General features: G+C 41.3%; 1 protein-coding gene across 1 annotated transcript in view; it reads right to left on the bottom strand.

The window, feature by feature from the left end:
- LOC124615402 overlaps window positions 1–20,420 on the bottom strand; it is a 151,383-nt gene that overhangs the window by 89,862 nt on the left and 41,101 nt on the right. The window lies entirely within an intron of this gene.

Raw genomic sequence — 20,420 nt, 5'->3', positions numbered from 1 at the left:
CAATAACATTTACATTCCAGTGTAATGTTCAAAACTGAGTGTGTTATCAACATAAACATACAGAAAAATGCAAACTGTGAAAGGACCATATTTACTTCTTTGCTTATTTGTTATGCCGAGTGTGAGCTGTGGAGCATTGGGAGGTTTCTAGAAGTCACTATACAGACCATCTGCCAACTGATTATTATTACTGCTCATGTTAGAAACTAAAATGTGTCTTATTAAAAATTTACATAATTGACATCTTATACTGCACAGTAAAACACTGCCTCACCAGTTGGCAAAGCCTGATCTATGTTCTGCTTAAAGCCGGAAGCTGGATACCTAAATATGAAGCTTTGCAACATTTGGCAGAAGAGAATAACCACACTGGCACATCTGAATAGATTAAACATTAAAGTATGCATGAAACTTAAAGAAAATTGTGTTGAAACATACTGAAAGACACAACGGGCCTGAACTCAAAATTAGTGAAAGAAGAGTAGCACAGGGTTGCAAAAACTGGACTACATGAGCTATCAATAACCTTAATTACCTTAAATGACAACAACGCCATAAATACGAGCAGCTGATGTGAGGATGGTAATTCTTTAACTGGCCAATACAGCTAAGGAAGCAATGTAATAATTTCAGGTATGATAGTACATTTTGTTCCACACAGACTGGTAATCATTCTGACATAAGATACACAAGACTGTAGCAATCAATAGTTATTCTGTGCTTATTTTCTCAAGTCAGGTGGTGAATAATGTGGGTCATAAAAATATGGAAAAAAACTTGTGGTGGGAGGCATCACATTTCATCAGTTAAAGTGGCAGTAAATAACAACAGAAACAAAAAACTGTATAAGCATTTGAAGACTTTTCAAATGTTTTTATGCTGTATCAGATGAATCAGAACACAGACAGCTAATAGCGTAAATAATGAAGTAATGCCAAGTGACTGTATTAAGTCATTCAGTGTATGAAGAAATTAAACATATCCTGAGAATTAATAGCACTAAAGTTAGAGGAATAGTAAAATAAAAATAGGACACTTCATATTCATAAACCACAAATTTTTGAAGACTTGACATGAATAGCTTTGTGCGAGGAAAATCTTATCAGTGGATGCTGCGTCATATTACCAAAAATAAGAGGCTACACAGGCTAAATAGTGTCTATAAATGCTGCAAAATTTTCATTAAAGGACATTCTGCTGCACACAAGACTCTTCACTGGTGACACCAGGTGAAGTTATCACCACAACCAGAAACAAAATCAAATGTTAGTCAGCTGTTTGGGCTTTTAGGTTATGGGAGTTCACTGTTTGAAAGTGCTAAGAGCATACCATTTACACAATCTAATTTGTATATTTCTTAGATGTTTTATATGTCAGTTAATTTCCATCTCTCAATTGTTACATATACATATAGGTTAAGAGGGCAAGTAGTGCTGTCTACTGGCAGTATGGAAGAGCAATTAACTCTCAGCTGGATTACTGAGAGGCCATCTGTCAGTATGTATACCAGCATCATAGGGCTACTGAGAAGTCATCTGTCAGCATGTGTACCAACATCATACAGCCTCTAGAGCCATGGAGAAGAACAAAAAGAAAGGAATAACCATCAGAAGTGGCCTGTTTAGCTACAATTTTGTAGACAAATGAAATCACCATACATTGGATTAGTGGTTGCTAACTGAATGCTGTGTAACATTTAAATAGTGTTGTACAACTGCTTTAGGAATATGTAATGCTGTTCGTGTGCCTTAGCACAATAGTTAAGTAACCAAACCATATAAATAAATAACTCACCTATAAATATGATTTAGTTGCTGAGCCATAACTGTAGTGGAAGGCATTTTGGTAAGTCGTGGGTAGCTAGTCATTAGTGTCAAAGACTGAAGTCAGGAACCAGAAAAGGCTGTTGTGGCGTAACAATAGAGTTCAAATTATCAACCCTGAGGTGTTAGCACAACAAAATACGGTTTACGATGAAGAAAGTCTGCCAACAGAGCAGCTGACAAGTTTCCCTACAATCTGTGGGTGGAATGCACCAAACACAGTAACAGAATGTGGAAAATTACACAGTGTAGCTCATACTCTCTCAATTTACAATGAGTAATAAGCTCTGAATTCTTCTTGGTTGGCTCTACAGTCCTTGAAGAACCTTGGCCTCCTGTATCACCTGCCTCCATTCTTCTCTGTCCATGACCTTCCTTCTCCAATTTCTTATTCCATTGCCTTTAGATCTTCTTCCGCATCGTCCAGCCACCTTTTCCTGGGTCTACCTCTTCTCCTTCTCCCATCAGGTTTTCCCATGAAAACTTTCTTGACACTCCGAGTTTCTGGCATTTTCTGTACATGTCCTGCCCATCTTATTCTTCCCTGCTTAATTTTAACAACAATATACATCAGTCCAAAAAGTATTTGTAGTTCTACATTTGTCCTTACTCTCCATCCATCTTCCTCTCTCACTGCTCCAAAAATCCTTCCCAGTATCTTATCTTCCCATCTCAATAATCAGTTCTCCTCCTTTAATGTCAATACCCAGCCTTCTGATCCATATATTACTATAGGTCTTAATATGGTCATGTATATTGCGATTTTTGTATTCCTACTAACATTCCTGGAATTAAATACATTCTGCAAGGCAAAATAGCAACGATTTCCACTGGCTATCCTTTCTTGAATTTCTACTGCTACTTTATTGTTCTCCATTATTACAGAACCTAAATATTTAAATGTTTTCACTCTTTCATATTCTTCCCCATTCATTAATATTGAATTCTTTTTTCCATTTATATTGGGCTCCCCCATCACCATATACCTTGTTTGTTTACGTTTACTTCTAAACCTACTTCTCTTGCTGCTTCCTCTAACGTATCCTTTAGTGCCCTTACATTCCTTGCCATTAACGCTACATCATCCGCATATGCTACCACTTGAACTTGTCGATTAAGTATTGTTCCTCCTGGGTTTATCAGCATTTGCCACATCACCTTTCCTAAAACTACATTAAATAGCATTGTAGAGATCACATCTCCCTGTCGTAGCCCTCTCTGTACTTTGAACTCACCAGACCGTTCTTGCTCTATTCTTACTTTACACACTGTTGCTTTCATTGTCATTTCTGTTAAATTGACCAGTTTTAGTGGGATTCTAAATTCTTTCATGATCTGTATAATTTTCTTCCTGTGTAGACTGTCATACGCATGCTTAAAATCAATGTACAACTGATGTAATTGCTTGTCATACTCATAAAACTTCTCTAGCACTTGTCTTAATAAAAATATCTGATCCAATGTGGATCTGTTCCTCCTAAATCCAGTCTGATAGTCTCCCAATATCCCTTCTATCATCCCTTCAAATCTGGAGGCTAAAATTTTACTAAATATCTTATGTTACGTCCAAGAGAGTGATTCCACAATAATTGCTACATTCTGAGTTGTCACCTTTCTTATGTAACAGCCAGATAATTCCCATGTTCCAATCCTTAGGCATTACCTCCTTTATCCATATTTCCTTTATCAATTCATGGACTGCCTCCTCCAATTTCTTTCCCCCATATTTTAATAATTCGGCCCCTAAGCTGTTTTCTCCTGCTGCTTTATTATTTTTTAGGCTCTTGATAGTATTCTTCACTTCCTCTAGCTCGTGTACTACTTCCTCTTCCCAATCCTCTACATCTAACTGATTCCAATTCCGAGTCCTGTTTCCTTTCATTTTCAATCATGATTCCTTCTTCTTTATCCCCTTCTTTACCGTTAAGCAGTTCGGTAAAATACTTTTGCCACCTTTCTAGGACTTTGCTTTGATTTCCAATTAGATTTCCATCCTTATCCTTATAGAAAACTGCTCGAGGCTGGAAACCTTTCTTCAAATCTCTTGTTCTTTCATAGAACCTTCTGATCTCTTTATTAGTCTCCCATTTCATCCAGCTGTTCTATCCTCCTTTCATGCTCTGTCTTCTTTACCCTACAAAGCTTATCAGCTCTTTTCCTCTTTTCTGCCGCTAACCTCGTGTTCCTTTGCAACATTCTACATCTTGCTTCATTTCTCTCGTGTATTGCCATTATGCATTCCTCGTCAAACCACTTTACCACCCTTCTGTGTTGCTCTCTCCACAGTATCTCTTCTGCAGCTACGTTAATGACAGTTTTCAACAACTCCCGTTTAGTTTCCACATTATCTTCATTCCCTGTGTTTCTCCCTGCTTCCAATATCTCTCCTAGTTTCTTCCTATATTTGCTTGGTTTGGAGTCTTTGTATATTATGTTTCATTCTTATCTTATTCCTTTGGTTTCTTACCAAATCTATCTTCCGCCTATATCTAATTCGTACTAAGTAGGGGTCTGTGTCTCCCTCTGCAGCTGCTAACTTCCATAATATCTTATGCATGCCTTTTGTCTATGAGCACGTGATCTACACTCCTGGAAATTGAAATAAGAACACCGTGAATTCATTGTCCCAGGAAGGGGAAACTTTATTGACAATTTCCTGGGGTCAGATACATCACATGATCACACTGACAGAACCACAGGCACATAGAAACAGGCAACAGAGCACACACAATGTCGGCACTAGTACAGTGTATATCCACCTTTCGCAGCAATGCAGGCTGCTATTCTCCCATGGAGACGATCGTAGAGATGCTGTATGTAGTCCTGTGGAACGGCTTGCCATGCCATTTCCACCTGGCGCCTCAGTTGGACCAGCGTTCGTGCTGGACGTGCAGACCGTGTGAGACGACGCTTCATCCAGTCCCAAACATGCTCAATGGGGGACAGATCCGGAGATCTTGCTGGCCAGGGTAGTTGACGTACACCTTCTAGAGTACGTTGGGTGGCACGGGATACATGCGGACGTGCATTGTCCTGTTGGAACAGCAAGTTCCCTTGCCGGTCTAGGAATGGTAGAACGATGGGTTCGATGACGGTTTGGATGTACCGTGCACTATTCAGTGTCCCCTCGACGATCACCAGTGGTGTACGGCCAGTGTAGGAGATCGCTCCCCACACCATGATGCCGGGTGTTGGCCCTGTGTGCCTCGGTCGTACGCAGTCCTGATTGTGGCGCTCACCTGCACGGCGCCAAACACCCATACGACCATCATTGGCACCAAGGCAGAAGCGACTCTCATCGCTGAAGACGACACGTCTCCATTCGTCCCTCCATTCACGCCTGTCGCGACACCACTGGAGGCGGGCTGCACGATGTTGGGGCGTGAGCGGAAGACGGCCTAACGGTGTGCGGGACCGTAGCCCAGCTTCATGGAGACGGTTGCGAATGGTCCTCGCCGATACCCCAGGAGCAACAGTGTCCCTAATTTGCTGGGAAGTGGCGGTGCGGTCCCCTACTGCGTAGGAACCTACGGTCTTGGCGTGCATCTGTGCGTCGCTGTGGTCCGGTCCCAGGTCGACGGGCACGTGCACCTTCCGCCGACCACTGGCGACAACATCGATGTACTGTGGAGACCTCACGCCCCACGTGTTGAGCAATTCGGCGGTACGTCCACCCGGCCTCCCGCATGCCCACTATACGCCCTCGCTCAAAGTCCGTCAACTGCACATACGGTTCACGTCCACGCTGTCGCGGCATGCTACCAGTGTTAAAGACTGCGATGGAGCTCCGTATGCCACGGCAAACTGGCTGACACTGACGGCGGCGGTGCACAAATGCTGCCCAGCTAGCGCCATTCGACGGCCAACACCGCGGTTCCTGGTGTGTCCGCTGTGCCGTGCGTGTAATCATTGCTTGTACAGCCCTCTCGCAGTGTCCGGAGCAAGTATGGTGGGTCTGACACACCGGTGTCAATGTGTTCTTTTTTCCATTTCCAGGAGTGTATTTGGTTTCTTGTGTTTCCATCTGGTGATACCCATGTACATTTCTTAATATCTTTCGTTGGGTGACAGGCACTTTTTATTATCATGTTCTTCCCACTGGCGAAGTCTATGAGTCTGAGCCCATTATCATTACTGTCGTCGCGTAGGCTTTCCTTTCCTATTATACTTCTATGTACCTCTTCTTTCCATATTTTGGCATTTAGGTCTCCAAGTATTATTTTCACATAATGCCTTTCAATTTTACCTACTTCTTCTTCCAATTTGGCATAAATATATCCTTTGCATCTTCATCTGCCTCCTCTGTAGGGGTGTAGACATTCATTATTGTAACATTAAAAAATTTTGTCCTTATCCTTAAAGAACACATTCTGTCACTTATTGCCATAAAACCAATTACATTAGCCTTTACAGGCCTATGCAGAAGGAAACCAGTGCCATAAAGGACTTTATCTCCGCTGCTATACATCATTAAATGTTCCCCCGACACTATCATTACTTGCCCTTTCCGTCTAGTTTCTTGTATTACTGCTTTTTCACTTGATACTTATCTAGTTCAATCCCAATTTCTTGTAGCCTGCCAGGTCTCTTGAGTGTCCTCATGTTCCAGGTGGCTATCCGAATATCCATGTTCCTACTCTTTAACCATTTTTCTTGCCGGGTCGTCAACAAGCAATCCTTTCCATTCTGAGGCATGTTTATAGTATCCGCAACAGCACTTTTTTTCCGGGGTGGGGTTGTTAGCCTCACGCCCAACCCCAAACTTGGAGGACCTGGACTTTTTAGGGCTTACTCCCCTAGGAGGGTTGGCTTCCCTATGTCTATAGATAATCTCTGACTAATTAAAGCAATATTATTTTAATCTGAAGAAACATGGTTAATAAGACTTCTCCATCCATGTCTGTAATACCAACAACATAGGCAATCACTGGAAACTATTTGTCTGTACACTACAATCCAGTTTTCCATATTCGATACTATATATTTCACAAGTCCTGGGTGTATCCATTTCAATACTGCACAATTCATTATTGTTCAAAAGTGCTGTGATTAATGTTCTGACAGAAGACTAAGTAAATCATCATGGAACTGCAAATAAAAGAACTGTTTACAATTGTTAGATGACATCACATAGCAATGTCATTGATTACCGAGAACAGAAAAACACATGAAATAATCAGAGTAAATGAATACAGGCAATATCTCACTCTTCAGGAAACATTCCACATACAAAATACATTGCCACATGATAAGGACCTACATGTAGACACGGAAACCAGGCAATTAGCAAATCCATTGAAAAGATACTACGAAGCATCACAGAAGCCTCTTTCCATCTCCTCTCCCTCAATCCAATAAACCCTGTAAATGTTCATGTGTACACTCAATAATGACACCATAATATAGTGTATTTCACCAATGAACCAAATATCCAACTCTTCAAAGACAGTATGGTGAAGCGAATGCAAAAGTAATGAGGAAGTCAGTATGAAACAGAGAGAAATATGAAGCCGACCACTTGGCCTGGCATAGGTTAAAATAGATGAAGATATACAGATTTTACAGTAAATAAAAGCAAGTTGTCATCAATTCATTTTACATTTCCAAAAATACGCACCCCGTAATAGAAACGCTTTTTATTAGTAGCACAGAAATAATTTTAACACACAAAATGTTTTCTACAAGAAAGGTGTAGCTTCCTAATTCAAAGAAAAACGTACCCACTACTTGCTCCCTAAAACATGCCATTGCTGTGCTGTACCCAACAGCACCTTCAAATTTGCAGCCAATTTGAGATGTTATGCAATTGATGGCACTCACTAGCCTCTCCATGGGACTCAAGGTTCATTAAGAGCACACTAACATTGTGCATTTTCTAGTACTACCAAGCATACACACATACAAGGGTGGTTTGAAAAGTTCTCAGAATCACCATGAGAAGTCAGCGATAGCACGAGTTGTTCACATGATATTCACTGGACAGTTGCCTGAAAACACGTGCCACATCAGTGCTCTTGGAAGAGAGCTGCGGCGGTGACATGGCTCTGCTGTTGTACCCACATAGTGATTTGCAAAGGGGGGGGGGGGGGGGAAATCAAGATTTGAGCATTGATTAAGTGCTTCATAAAGAAAGGTATGAAAGAAAAGGACACTCAAGCCGATTTCCAGAACACACTGGGGAGGGGCGGGGGGAGGGGGGGGGGGAGGGGGGGGGGGGTCTCTGCTCCTTCATAATCAACTGTTGCCAAGTAGACAAACGAATTTATATTTGGTCGGGAGAGCTTAGATGATGATCCACACAATGATCAGCCTAGACGCGTCACTACTCCTGAAATAATTGCAAAAATGCACAAAATGGTCATGGAGGATGGCCGATTGAAAGTGGGTGAAATTGCTCACACTTGCCAGATGTCATCCGAAAGGGTGTATCACATTTTAACTGAAGAATTAGAAATGAAAAAAATTATCTGCAAGATGGGTGCCATGACTTTTGACGCACGCACGCACACGTGCCGTCGTCATGACAAAACTACACGAACTAAGATATGAATTGTTGCCACACCCGCCTTATTCACCTGATATGGCTCTGTCTGACTTCCATCTCTACCCAAAACTGAAAATTTTTTCTTGGTGGATGAAGATTTACTTCAAATGAAGAATTGAGAGCCAGAGCTGGTAACTATTTTGCAGGCCTGGAGGAAACTCATTTTCGAGATGGGATCAAGGCACCGGAACATCATTTGACCAATTGCATTAATCTACAAGGAGACTTCATTGAAAAATAAAAAAAGTTTCAGCGATGTAAGTACTTTTTTCTATTCCATTCCAAGAACTTTTCAAACTACCCTCGTATATAGCAGAAGGAATGTTAAGTATGTGAGTAACATTATATCCAATACCGGCGAAAAAATACAGTAAGAAAGGCAGACAACACAGAACTGTAAAATAACTTGATATTATATAGCACGGAGAAACACAACAGAAGAGAGGGAAGGGGACAAGCAATTACCCAAACATACGGTAAAAATAAAGAAACACACAGCAAATGGAAAAAAAACACAAGAGGAAAGATAACAGGGTAGCAAACCACTGAAAGTGTTTTGGTACAAGGCAAATAAACTGATACAAATGAGGAAAAAAAAATTCTACTTGCTTTGGGTTGCCATCAGAAACCATATCACAGATGTGGAAAAAGAAAACTACGGACAATGGAGTCCAATCATCCTTTATGAATATAAAAGGTGTGTCAGAAAATTGCACACATACTTTGAACTTTCACAGAAAATTTATTTTCCCACCTACATGGTTCAATTTCTAAGACAAAGTAATACTATGTTTCTTCAACAGATGGTACCAGAATTGTCTGTCTAGTTGCGCGATCCAGTTAGTGCACTGAAAGTAATATTGACAAGGCAGGCATGCATTTGAGCTTCAAGAGTGCAAGCAGGTTTACTGGTACTCTTAGTTTGAGAATGTTGCTGTGTCTCAGACAGTGGAGAAGTGAGTATAGGACTAATTCGCCATCAAGGTTAGTAATTTCTCCTCTACAAGACAAACTCGAGTTTCATCGAACACTGTGTGATATGAATAAAGGCCAACTGGACAACATCACACAGCTACAAGTAACGAATTCTTAGTTCACATCTACATCTACATGGTTACTCTGCAATTCACAGAGGGTTCATCGAACCATTTTCATACTACTTCTCTACCATTCCACTCTCGAATGGTGTATGGGAAAAAGGAACACTTAAATCTTTCCGTCCGAGCTCTGCTTTCTCTTATTTTATTACGATGACCATTTCTCCCTAAGTAGTTGGGTGTCAACAAAATATTTTCGCATTCGGAGGAGAAAGTTGGTGATTGAAATTTCGTAAATAGTTCTCGCCGCAAAGAAAACCACCTTTGTTTCAGTGACTGCCACCCCAACTCGCGTATCATATCACTGACACTCTCATCCCTATTGCGCGATAACATGAAACGAGCTGCCCTTCTTTGCACTTTTTCGATGTCCTCCGTCAATCCTAGCTGGTAAGGATCCCGTACCATGCAGCAATATTCCAGCAGAGGATGGACAAGTGTATTGTAGGCTGTCTCTTTAGAGGGTTTGTCGCATCTTCTAAGTGTTCTGTCCACAAAGTGCAGTCTTTGTTTTGCCTTCCCCACAATATTATCTATGTGGTCTTTCGAATTTAAGTGGCTTTTAATTGTAATTCCTAGGTATTTAGTCGAACTGACAGCCCTTAGATTTGTCCAATTTATCGTATACCCAAAATTTATCAGATTTCTTTTAGTACCCATGTGGATGACCTCGCACTTTTCTTTGTGCAGTGTCAACTGCCGCTTTTTGCACCATACAGAAATTCTATCTAGATCATTTTGTAATTGGAATTGATCGTCTGATGATTTTACTAGACGGTAAATTACAGTGTCATCTGCAAACAATATAAGGGGGCTGCTCAGATTATCACTTAGATCATTTATGTAAATCAGGAACAGCAGAGGCCTCTGACACTGCCTTGCGGAATGCCAGATATCACTTCTGTTCCACACAATGATTTACCATCTATCACTACGAACTGTGACCTCTCCGAGAGGAAATCACGAATCCAGTCACACAACTGAGACAATACTCCATATGCACGCAATTTGATTAATAGTCATTTGTGAGGAACGGTATCAAAAGCCTTCTGGAAATCTAGGAATATGGAATCGATCTGAGATCTCTTGTCGACAACACTCATTACTTCATGGGAACAAAGAGCTAGCTGTTGCACAAGAACGATATTTTCTGAATCCATGTTGATTATGTATCAATAAGTCATTTTCTTCAAGGTGATTCATAATGTTCAAGTACAGTATATGATCCAAAATCCTACTCCAAATTAAGGTCAGTGATATGGGTCTGTAATTCAATAGGTTAATCCTATTTCCTTTCTTGAATATTGGTGTGACCTGTGCTACTTTCCAGTCTTTAGTAACAGACCTTTCGTCAAGTGAGCAGTTGTATATGATTGCTAAGAAAGGCGCTATTGTGTCTGCATACTCTGAAAGGAACCTTATTGGTATACCATCTGGACCGGAAGACTTTGCTTTTTTAAGTTGTTTCGCAACACCTAAGGTATGTACTTTTATGTCACTCGTGCTAACAGCTGTTCTGGTTTCGAATTCTGGAATATTTACTACTTCTCCTTTTGTGAAGGAATTACGGGAAACTGTATTTAGTAACTCCACTTTAGTGACACCATCATCGGTAACATTTCCATCGCTATCGCGCAGTGATGGTATTGACTGTTTTTTTTTTTCCGCTGGTGTACTTTATATACTACCAAAATCTCTTTGGGTTTTATACCATATTTTGAGACAATGTTTCATTGTGGAAACTATAAAAAGCATCTCACATTGACGCCCACACTAAATTTCAAACTTCTGTGAAACTTAGCCAGTGTTGAGGATTTTGCATTCTTCTGAATTTGGCATGCTTTTTTTCGTTGCTTCTGTAACAGTGTTCTGACGTGTTTTGAGTTAGAACTGTTTCAGAGTTTACCAAACAAATCTTCATGACAAGGGTCATGTGAGAGTGATGTAGATGCTAACAGTGTGCTATGTATTTTGAAGAAATGTTAAGTGTGTGTGTACTTTCCAAGGCTGGTATGAATAGCTTAGTGATGACATCCCAGATCAATGGATACAATTTTATGAATGGGTTCAGGAGACGGTTACAGTTGAACCGGTTGTTTGTTATTGCTTTAGGGCACAAAACAGCTGAGGTGGCAAATACCCAAGTCGTAACTTAAAATAGTCAATTACCTAACGAATTTGAAGTTGAGAATACTTTGAGTCTAGACTGGAGAAGAGGGATAGCTAAAAATGATCAAATACCTTTTGAGGAAGTTGCGCAAATAGTTGAAAATTAAATTTCTTTCACCATATTACTACAACAAATAAAAAAGTAAAACACAATCTAGAGCTTGTGCTGTACCTGCTAAAATATCTGATACTTCAGATGGCAAACATACATTAAAACATAAACGGTTATAAAATCGGTAGTGGGTCAGAAAATGGTGATCTGTCAATGGTTGGTTGCAATAACCACAGAGTGGTGTGGGGTCTCCAATTAACAAATGACAGTGACTGAAACGACAGTGCCCAATACGCAGCCTAGCTACAAGTGTCTCCTCATGACAAAAGGGGAGAGAGGGAGTTGTCCAAACCACTGGGAGGTGTTTAATTTTCTGCAGTTTGTTCCAATATACAGAAGACCAGTGTTCATGCCAGAGTGACACCATGTTCCTACATGTGGCAACACACAGATCACCTGAAGGGACAGAATAGCTAAAAGGCCTAGGCAGTCAGACTTCAGCCTTGGCAGCAGCATGTCTTGGCAGCAGCAGCAGCAGCTTCATTCCCAAACAATTTACGTGACCAGTAACCCACGTTGACGAGTGTCAGCATTCTTGGATTTGCTGGACTAAGGGGTGGTATGTATATAGTACACAGAGGTTCTGGAGGGCACTAAGTGAATCAGAAGATAATACACAATTGAGAAGCCTGTGTCATCAGATGTACTGGGTGACCTGATATGAGGACAGAACGCTCTGCAGTAAAAATCAAGCACTGTCCTAGAAACCAGTATTTAAATTTTTTGTTGCCAATGACAAAGGCGCATCGAACTCCATGGCCGGCCTTAAGAGTCATCAGTGTAGACGAAGATGCTGCCTCCAAGTTGTGTGCAAAGTTCAAGAAGCTTACAGTGATAGGTTGAATCTAGAGCGGTGTCCTAGGGAAGGGAACTAAGATGAACGCGGACCTCTGTACGAAGCCAAGACGGCGAAGGGCTCTCACCCATCAGGAACATGGCAAGTAACATAATGTTTAAGCTTCCGAAGCAGTATACGAAAGTTCACTCCTGGAGGCAACAAAGAAGTTGCAGTTAGCCCGTACTGGCAGTCAAGGAAGTCATTAAAAAAGGGACGCACAGGATGGGTGGTTTGGCACAGAGGATAGACAGCATGCACATGTGCTGAGGATAGCTTCATGCCAGTATGACACCAGTAGTTTGGCAACATCTGCATAGAGACTCATAACCTAGCTAGTGTAGAAAGTTCTAGTGGACAGACACATGACTCAATGGTAGACTGTGTGGAGATGGCGGAAAATAGACGGTTGTGCAGATGAGTAAATGAGACACCCATAGTCCATTTTTGATCAGACAAGGGAGTGGTATAAGTGGAGCAGGATTTTCCCATCTGCTCCCCATGCAGCACCATTTAAAACACATTGGATATTTAGATATCAGGTGTAGTGTGCTGCCAGATAAGATATGTGGGAGGCCAAACGGAGTTTCCTCTCGAGCCTGAGCCCCATGAAGTTTGTGGTTTTGACAAATGGAAGAGCAATAGAACCGACATTTTAAGGCAGTCGAAGAAACTCCTTACGCCACCAGAAATTCAGACAGACAGTTTTTTCAGTGTAAAAGTAGAAGCCTTTGTCGATGCACCATAAGCAAAGACAATCAAGACATCGCTGAAGTTATTGGTCAAGTAAATAGGTCCATTGAGAGTTGCAGTAGATCACAAAGTCATCAATAAAAAGAGAGCCTGAGATACTTGGCAGGAGATAGTCTACGACAGGGTTACTTACTATGCCAAATAGAACTATGCTCAACATGGAGCCCTGAGGCACCCTGTTCTCCTGAATAAAGGTGTTCGACAAAGTGAAGCCACACATAATACCTTGAAAACATGGTAGTTTAAAAACTCCCACACAAAGTGGGGCAGGCGGCCTCAAAAGCCCCACATGTCGATTGTACAGAGGATGCCTGGCCTCCAGTGGGTATCATAAGCCTTCTCCAAATCAAAAAACACAGCTAGGGACTGAAAATTGCTCATAGTATGGGTTGACAGGGTGATGAGACAATCAACTGCAGAGCGGTTCTTACAAAATCCACATTGTGCATTTGTTAGCAAAGTCTAAGACTCAAGCCACCATACCTTCCAGACACTTCTGGTGAGGGAAATTGGGTGATATCTGTATGGAAGATGTTTGTCCTTACCAGGCTTGGGTATGGGGATTACAGTGGCTTCATTCCAACATCTCGGAAATGCGCTGTCTGTCCAGATGCAATAATACATATGAAGGAGAAAGTGCTTGCTATCAAGAGATAGATGCTGCAACATCTGAATATAAGTATTGTCTGGTCCTCGAGTGGAGGATCGTGATAATGTGAGAGCATGTTCGAACACCCTCATAGTAAAACAGTATTGTAACATTTGTGATTCTGAGAGAGGAAGGATATCTCCCAAGCCTCCTCCGCTTGTTTCTGAGGTAGAAAAGCGGGATGGTAATGGGTGGGGCTTGAGATCTCTGCAAGGTATAGATCCAAGGTGTTGGAAATATCAATAGGATCCACAGTGACATTGTTCGCTACAGTCAGGCCAGGAATCAGGAGATGTACCTTGTTTCCAGAAACCCAATGTAGGTTACCCCAAACGACAGAAGAGAATAAAACTACTGAAAGAATTAGTAAGAGAAATTCAACTACCGTATTTACTCGAATCTAAGCCGCCCTTTTTTTCCGGTTTTGTAATCCAAAAAACTGCCTGCAGCTTAGAATCGAGTGCAAAGTAAGCGGAAGTTCTGAAAAATGTTGGTAGGTGCCGCCACAACTAACTTTTGCAGTCGAATATATGTAGCGCTACACAGGCATGCTTTGCAGGCACAAAGATAAATACTGGCGCCAAAACCTCTGCGTCAGTAAATAATTTAAAAAAAAGGTCGAAGACGAGCTTTTTTCTCTGCCCCGAGTTTCTACCACTGCATTTTCATACATTATCCAACGAAGTAAATACAAATTCCGTGTTGTTCATCTTCGAATATAGCAGCACTTTAACGTACTACGAATATCCGACTGGCAAGACAGTTTGGGATGTTTATCAATATGGCCAACTCTACGTTCTGAATTTTTTTCTACCCGTGAAAAGAGATGGTTACTTATAGGAACTTTTATGAATCGTGAATCACATGCAGTATTCTCTTCACCATAAGAATAATATGAATATAAACATTTTGCCATGTATTCTTTCATGTTTGCTGCTATCTCATTTAAATCCTGTCTGCCTAATAAACTACGAAACTAGTGTGAGACAACAGCAAAATTTGGAAGAATATACATATCATGTCATGTTTATATTCGTATTATTCATATGCCTAACGGTGATAGTCAGAAATGAAGCATGGCAATTGACGAGATTTTTAAATCTAAGCGGACTCTAATTTCTGTGTAAAATGTGATGTATAAAAGAGGCGTCTGCAAAGATTTTGAAACTGAGAAAAATTTTAGCTAAACTCTCGTTCAGAACATCTATCATTCGCAGTCTATTATTTGGTTCGTGTTGATCATTATCAAAGAAAACAGCAGTGTAAGTAACAACAAATAGCAGTCTCTTGCCATTGTTTTGCTAATGAGACAATTCCTCTCTTTTTTTATTGTAAGCGGCGGTAGCGCGCACAAAAGCAAGCCATGCCGCGAGCGGCGACAGGTCGTAAACACACATTATCAGAATGCGACAAATAATGCATGACACAGTACAGTAATGTATTTTCAGCTTAGAGTGACGTAAACACGTATAACAAAGAGAACGGCACTTATCAGATCAAAGAAGAATAAGCAATCGATTCAAACCAATCGAAGCACGTGAAAAAGGAAGGGTACCCGTATAAATACGGACGGGGCGCCTGACGCATAGCAATGGCTACCTGGTAAAGCTTAACTGCTAAGCTTACGACTCGAACCAAACTACTGTAGCTGTATCGTCATTCATCTGACCTAAATTGTGTCTCATATTACAATGGACCAACTTTCTTTCGATTTGGAGGTGCGGCCTAAAACTTCTCTCTCCCCTTGAATTTCGAGTCTCAAATTTCAGGTGCGGCTTAGATTAGGGAATTTTTTTTTTTTCCTTGATTTCGAGTCTCATTTTTCAGGTGCGGCTTAGATTCGAGTGCGGCTTAGATTCGAGTAAATACAGTAGCTTTTTTGCTGTCTCTGACAATGCGACAACATTCTGTGCACAACTGTTTATGACTAATACAGTTCTCCTTTGTGGGATGATATTCAAAGACATGGAGAGGAAGTCTATACACACAAACCGTGTTGCAGCATTTCTCAGTCCACCAGGGAACAGGGGCACATCACTGTTGGGAAGAGGTTCGGGGGATGGAACATTCTGCAGCAGTAAGAATAACATTCGTAAGGTACTCTGCCTGGTCATAGCTACTGTGGAAATAATGTTTGTTGAAGGTTGACAGTGAAGAGTAGAGCCACCAACAAGCTTTAGGAAGCTGCTAGTTGGTCTTGCACACAGGTGGGACACGAGCTACCAGAAAATGGTCACTCAAGTATAGGTCTGAGAGGATGGACCACTGCAAACTGTAGCCAAGCTGTGCATTACACAATGACAAGAGTCAGGTGTGAGACAATGTGTTTAGAGTCTGAAATAAATGTGGTTTCACCAGTACTGAGAGAAATGAAAGTAAGCTGGTTGAGAATATCCGCCACGAGAGAGTGTCTCAGGCAGGTTCTTAGAGAGCCCCAAATGGGATGGTGGGCATTGCAGTTACGTAGTAGGAGAAAGATTCCACTGGTGAGCAGCCATATTAGATTATAGGAAATATTGCTCTTCTACAGGGCAATTACTTTGGTGGCTGCCAAGCATCAGATTTCAGCTGCATACTACTACAGGGTTTGGGACTGGAGGATCTTGTCCCATTATTTCTTCAGAGGTACCAGTAACCTCCCTGGTTTGGTCAGCTGACTCCCATGGTGGAGAATGGTGAAACGGAGGTCTGCCAGACAGAGGTGTCACGCAGTGTCACTGTTTTGGAGGATCTCAGAGTTGGTGAAGAGAAAAACATTTGTCTTTCTTCAGCTTCTTAGTACCTTTACATTTTTCAGACATGGACCCAGAAGTTCGCTGACTTGATGCATGCAATAAGTCATCTTGGAGTATTTCTTCTTCAATTTCTATTTTTCAGGCTGCATCACCATTGACTTCACTGGAGTAAGCAAAGGTTTTTTAGTGTGTTGAGCAACTGTAGTGGGTGGAGATGAGGACGTCGCCTTAGCACTAGGCAATTTCATAACCATAGCACTGTACTGGAGGTCGCAGGTCTGCATGGCCAGGCCTTTCATGGGTCATGACATAGCAACAACGGTACTGTAACTGCCAGATAATAGTGGTAAGCAAGGCTTTTGGGTAGCTAATATTTTGCAAGCAATATTGAGGGGTACCTTTTCCTTCACCCGGACCTCCTGAATGGCTCACTTGTCAAGGTACACAGAGCCTTTGCAGGATGAAGCAGCATGATTGCCAGTGCAGTTGATGCAGCAGGGAAGAGGTGGGCGATCTTTGATGGGAGCTCCAATTGATCAAACGTTGAGAAAAGGATGCAGGTAGGCACTTACTCTGCATCAACCCTCTTCATAGCCCAATGGACTGCAGTTACACCCTGATCAAAGAGATAATGTTTTATACATCTCCCTCAGCCATACCATCAAGCAGCCAAGTGTATACAACACCCTGTGAAGAATTCATCAGTATGTGATAAGCCTCAAAACGAACAGGGTATCTATAGAGGAGCACACATTTTAGCAGTTTTTGGGATTGAAAGGCACTGTCTGCAGAAGCAAAGTTCTATTGTGTAAGTGAGTTCAGGACTTTAGTGGGTCTGAAATTGAATCAACACCTTTCTGAGGACGAGTAAGAAAGTTCTGACCTCCTCCTGTACGTGACACCACAAGGTAGCTGGGTGCAAGTGGAAGATTCATCGTGTCTTTGGCCTCATTCCATTTCTGTTTATTAGACGGAGGTTGTGTTGATGGAATTGCTGGTGAATCCCCATCACTGCCAGCATCTCTGATGGTGTGCTCATTCCCCTCCCCCCCCCCACATCTCAGATCAGACCTCCCAAACCACAGACAGAGGAACCTATCAGCAATTGGGAACGTAACGGCTCATGCAATTACCCCTCCCTGGGCCTGGCCTTCGCCCTGGGTACACGCGAGGCCTATATGTCGATCCGGATGCTGGAAGTTACGCATGACCCAGTCGCCCTTTATGCATCAAATGCATGAGCCAGCCTTCAGGCACGCACAGGGAGGCAGAAAGAGATAAAGATAGACCTCAAATGAAAAGTGGAGGAAGGACATGAGAAGTCAAAAAAGAAAGGAGAGAAAGCCTATAGTGAAATGCAACTAAGTCTTCTGATACTTTCACAAGTTTCGGTTACCCGACTGTACGTAATATGTGGCTCCTATGGAAGGAGAGAGAGAGGAGTAGGATGATAGACATGTAGCACGGAAAAGGAAGGAGTACTGCAAGGGCTAGCACCGCATGTGTGCCAAGCACGTACTCACAAAAGAGATGCAAATCCCTGGGGTTGGGACACCTGAACTGGGATTTATGGGGAACAGGGTTTCGTAGGATGAAACACAATTTAAACTTAATGGAAGAGTCAACAGGCGTAATTGTAAGTACTCGGCACAAGAAAAGCCCTACATTAATGCTGGAAAGGCTGTGAATTCTCTCTGGTGTAAAGGTGTGGTGGTGTTTATCTCCTAAGGGACTCATTGGGCCTTTCCATTCTGAAGGTACTGTAACTAAAGAAAAGTACCAAACAATGTTTGATAATTCCATTTTCTCTGCCATTTGCACAATGAAAAGCAATGACAAGTTTTATTACCCACAAGATGACCTCCCCTCCCATACAAACATTATACAGAGATGTGCAGGTATACCTGGATCAAAATGTACAAGACCAGTGAATAGGATGCATGGGACCAATTGAATATGCTGCACACTCTCCAGAGCTTAGGCCGGACAATTTTTTCTTAAGGTGCACAGTAAAAGATGTGGTGTATCATTGCAAACCACATGATCTGGACACATTTTGGAACAAGATTCAAATAGCATGCAAGAAATCACATTGGACAGTTTAGTGCAAAGTACAGAATCAGTCACGATTCATACTCTGAAATGTATTGATGTTGAAGACCTCCATTATGAACAGTTACTTTAGCCACTATTCGGTACTTTCAGTGTGACCAAAAAGTAAACTAGACTATAGCCTTACTTTTCCCAAAAATTTAAACTTGCAGGTTGGAAGATAAATTTTCAATAACAGTTCAAAGTATGTCTACATTTTTCTGGCATGCCTGCATTTACTGACATGGATTTTCCAAGTTGCCATATTGAGTGTACTAACTTCTATGAAATATCAATTCAAACTATCAAGACACAATGACAACCTGATTGAACATAAAAGCAGCAACAACTAGGACTGACCAGTCAGTCACGCAAGGAGATAGTAAATCACTTTTACAATGACCCTGCATTCCTATGAGTAAGTACCTTTTACACCTCAAATTAAACAAAATGTATTTCCTTTTTACATTACAAAGACACTGCTTTTCACAAATAAAGGCAATAGCGTGTAATGTAGGTACACCCATCAAGAAAGGAAGCAAAAGTTATTTACTTTTATGAGCACTAGCAGGATATATTCCAGAATCTCATTAAAAAACATCTCCTGGATGGATCATGAGGTGCTGATGAATTTTCATGTACTACTTTCTCAGACTGTATTTCTCATTATGCTGGAGAAATCATCATCATCATCATCATCATCATCATCATCATCATCATTGATGTCACAGGCTTATTTACTTTTCATAGTGTGTTGTAAAATGCACACAATACAAAGCCAGAAACTCTTATGATTATACTTATGTGAGAAATAGGTTATTTTTGATAATTTTTGAATGCTTAAAAAACCATATATTCCTAAGTTACTGGTTCAAGTGTTTCGGATATGTAACTTATTTCACGGCAAATCAGCATCTGTGGTTCACAGTTACTGCCAAAGAAAACATCACTCCTGAATTTCATTGTACATCAATGCAAAAAAAAAAAAAAAAAATGTTTGTTTTTGACAATTTTGAGAAACTGCTATTGTCCTTTGCATAATCTAAGAGCAAACTGTAGTATATCGGCATTTGTGACTAAGTTAATGTAGCATATATTCTAGCTTACATATGGTGTTACATCTATTTTTCCCTTAAAGGTGTGTAGTCATATATATAATAGAGGGAAACATTCCACGCGGGAAAAATATATTTAAAAACAAGGATGATGTGACTTACCATACGAAAGCGCTGGCAGGTCGATAGAAACACAAACAGATACATACACACACAAAATTCAAGCTTTCGCAACAAACTGTTGCCTCATCAGGAAAGAGGGAAGGAGAGGGAAAGACGAAAGGATGTGGGTTTTAAGGGAGAGGGTAAGGAGTCATTCCAATCCCGGGAGCGGAAAGATTTACCTTAGGGGGAAAAAAGGACAGGTATACACTCGCATACACACACATATCCATCCACACATAAACAGACACAAGCAGACATATTTAAAGACAAAGAGTTTCGGCAGAGATGTCAGTCAAGGCGGAAGTGCAGAGGCAAAGATGTTGTTGAATGACAGGTGAGGTATGAGTGGCGGCAACTTGAAATTAGCGGAGATTGAAATCTGGTGGGTAACG

The sequence above is a fragment of the Schistocerca americana genome, chromosome 5, assembly GCF_021461395.2.
Source record: "Schistocerca americana isolate TAMUIC-IGC-003095 chromosome 5, iqSchAmer2.1, whole genome shotgun sequence".
Classification (NCBI taxonomy): Eukaryota; Metazoa; Arthropoda; class Insecta; order Orthoptera; family Acrididae; genus Schistocerca; species Schistocerca americana.
The sequence above is the reverse complement of the archived record's forward strand: the minus strand, read 5'-3'. Positions and strand labels throughout refer to the sequence as shown.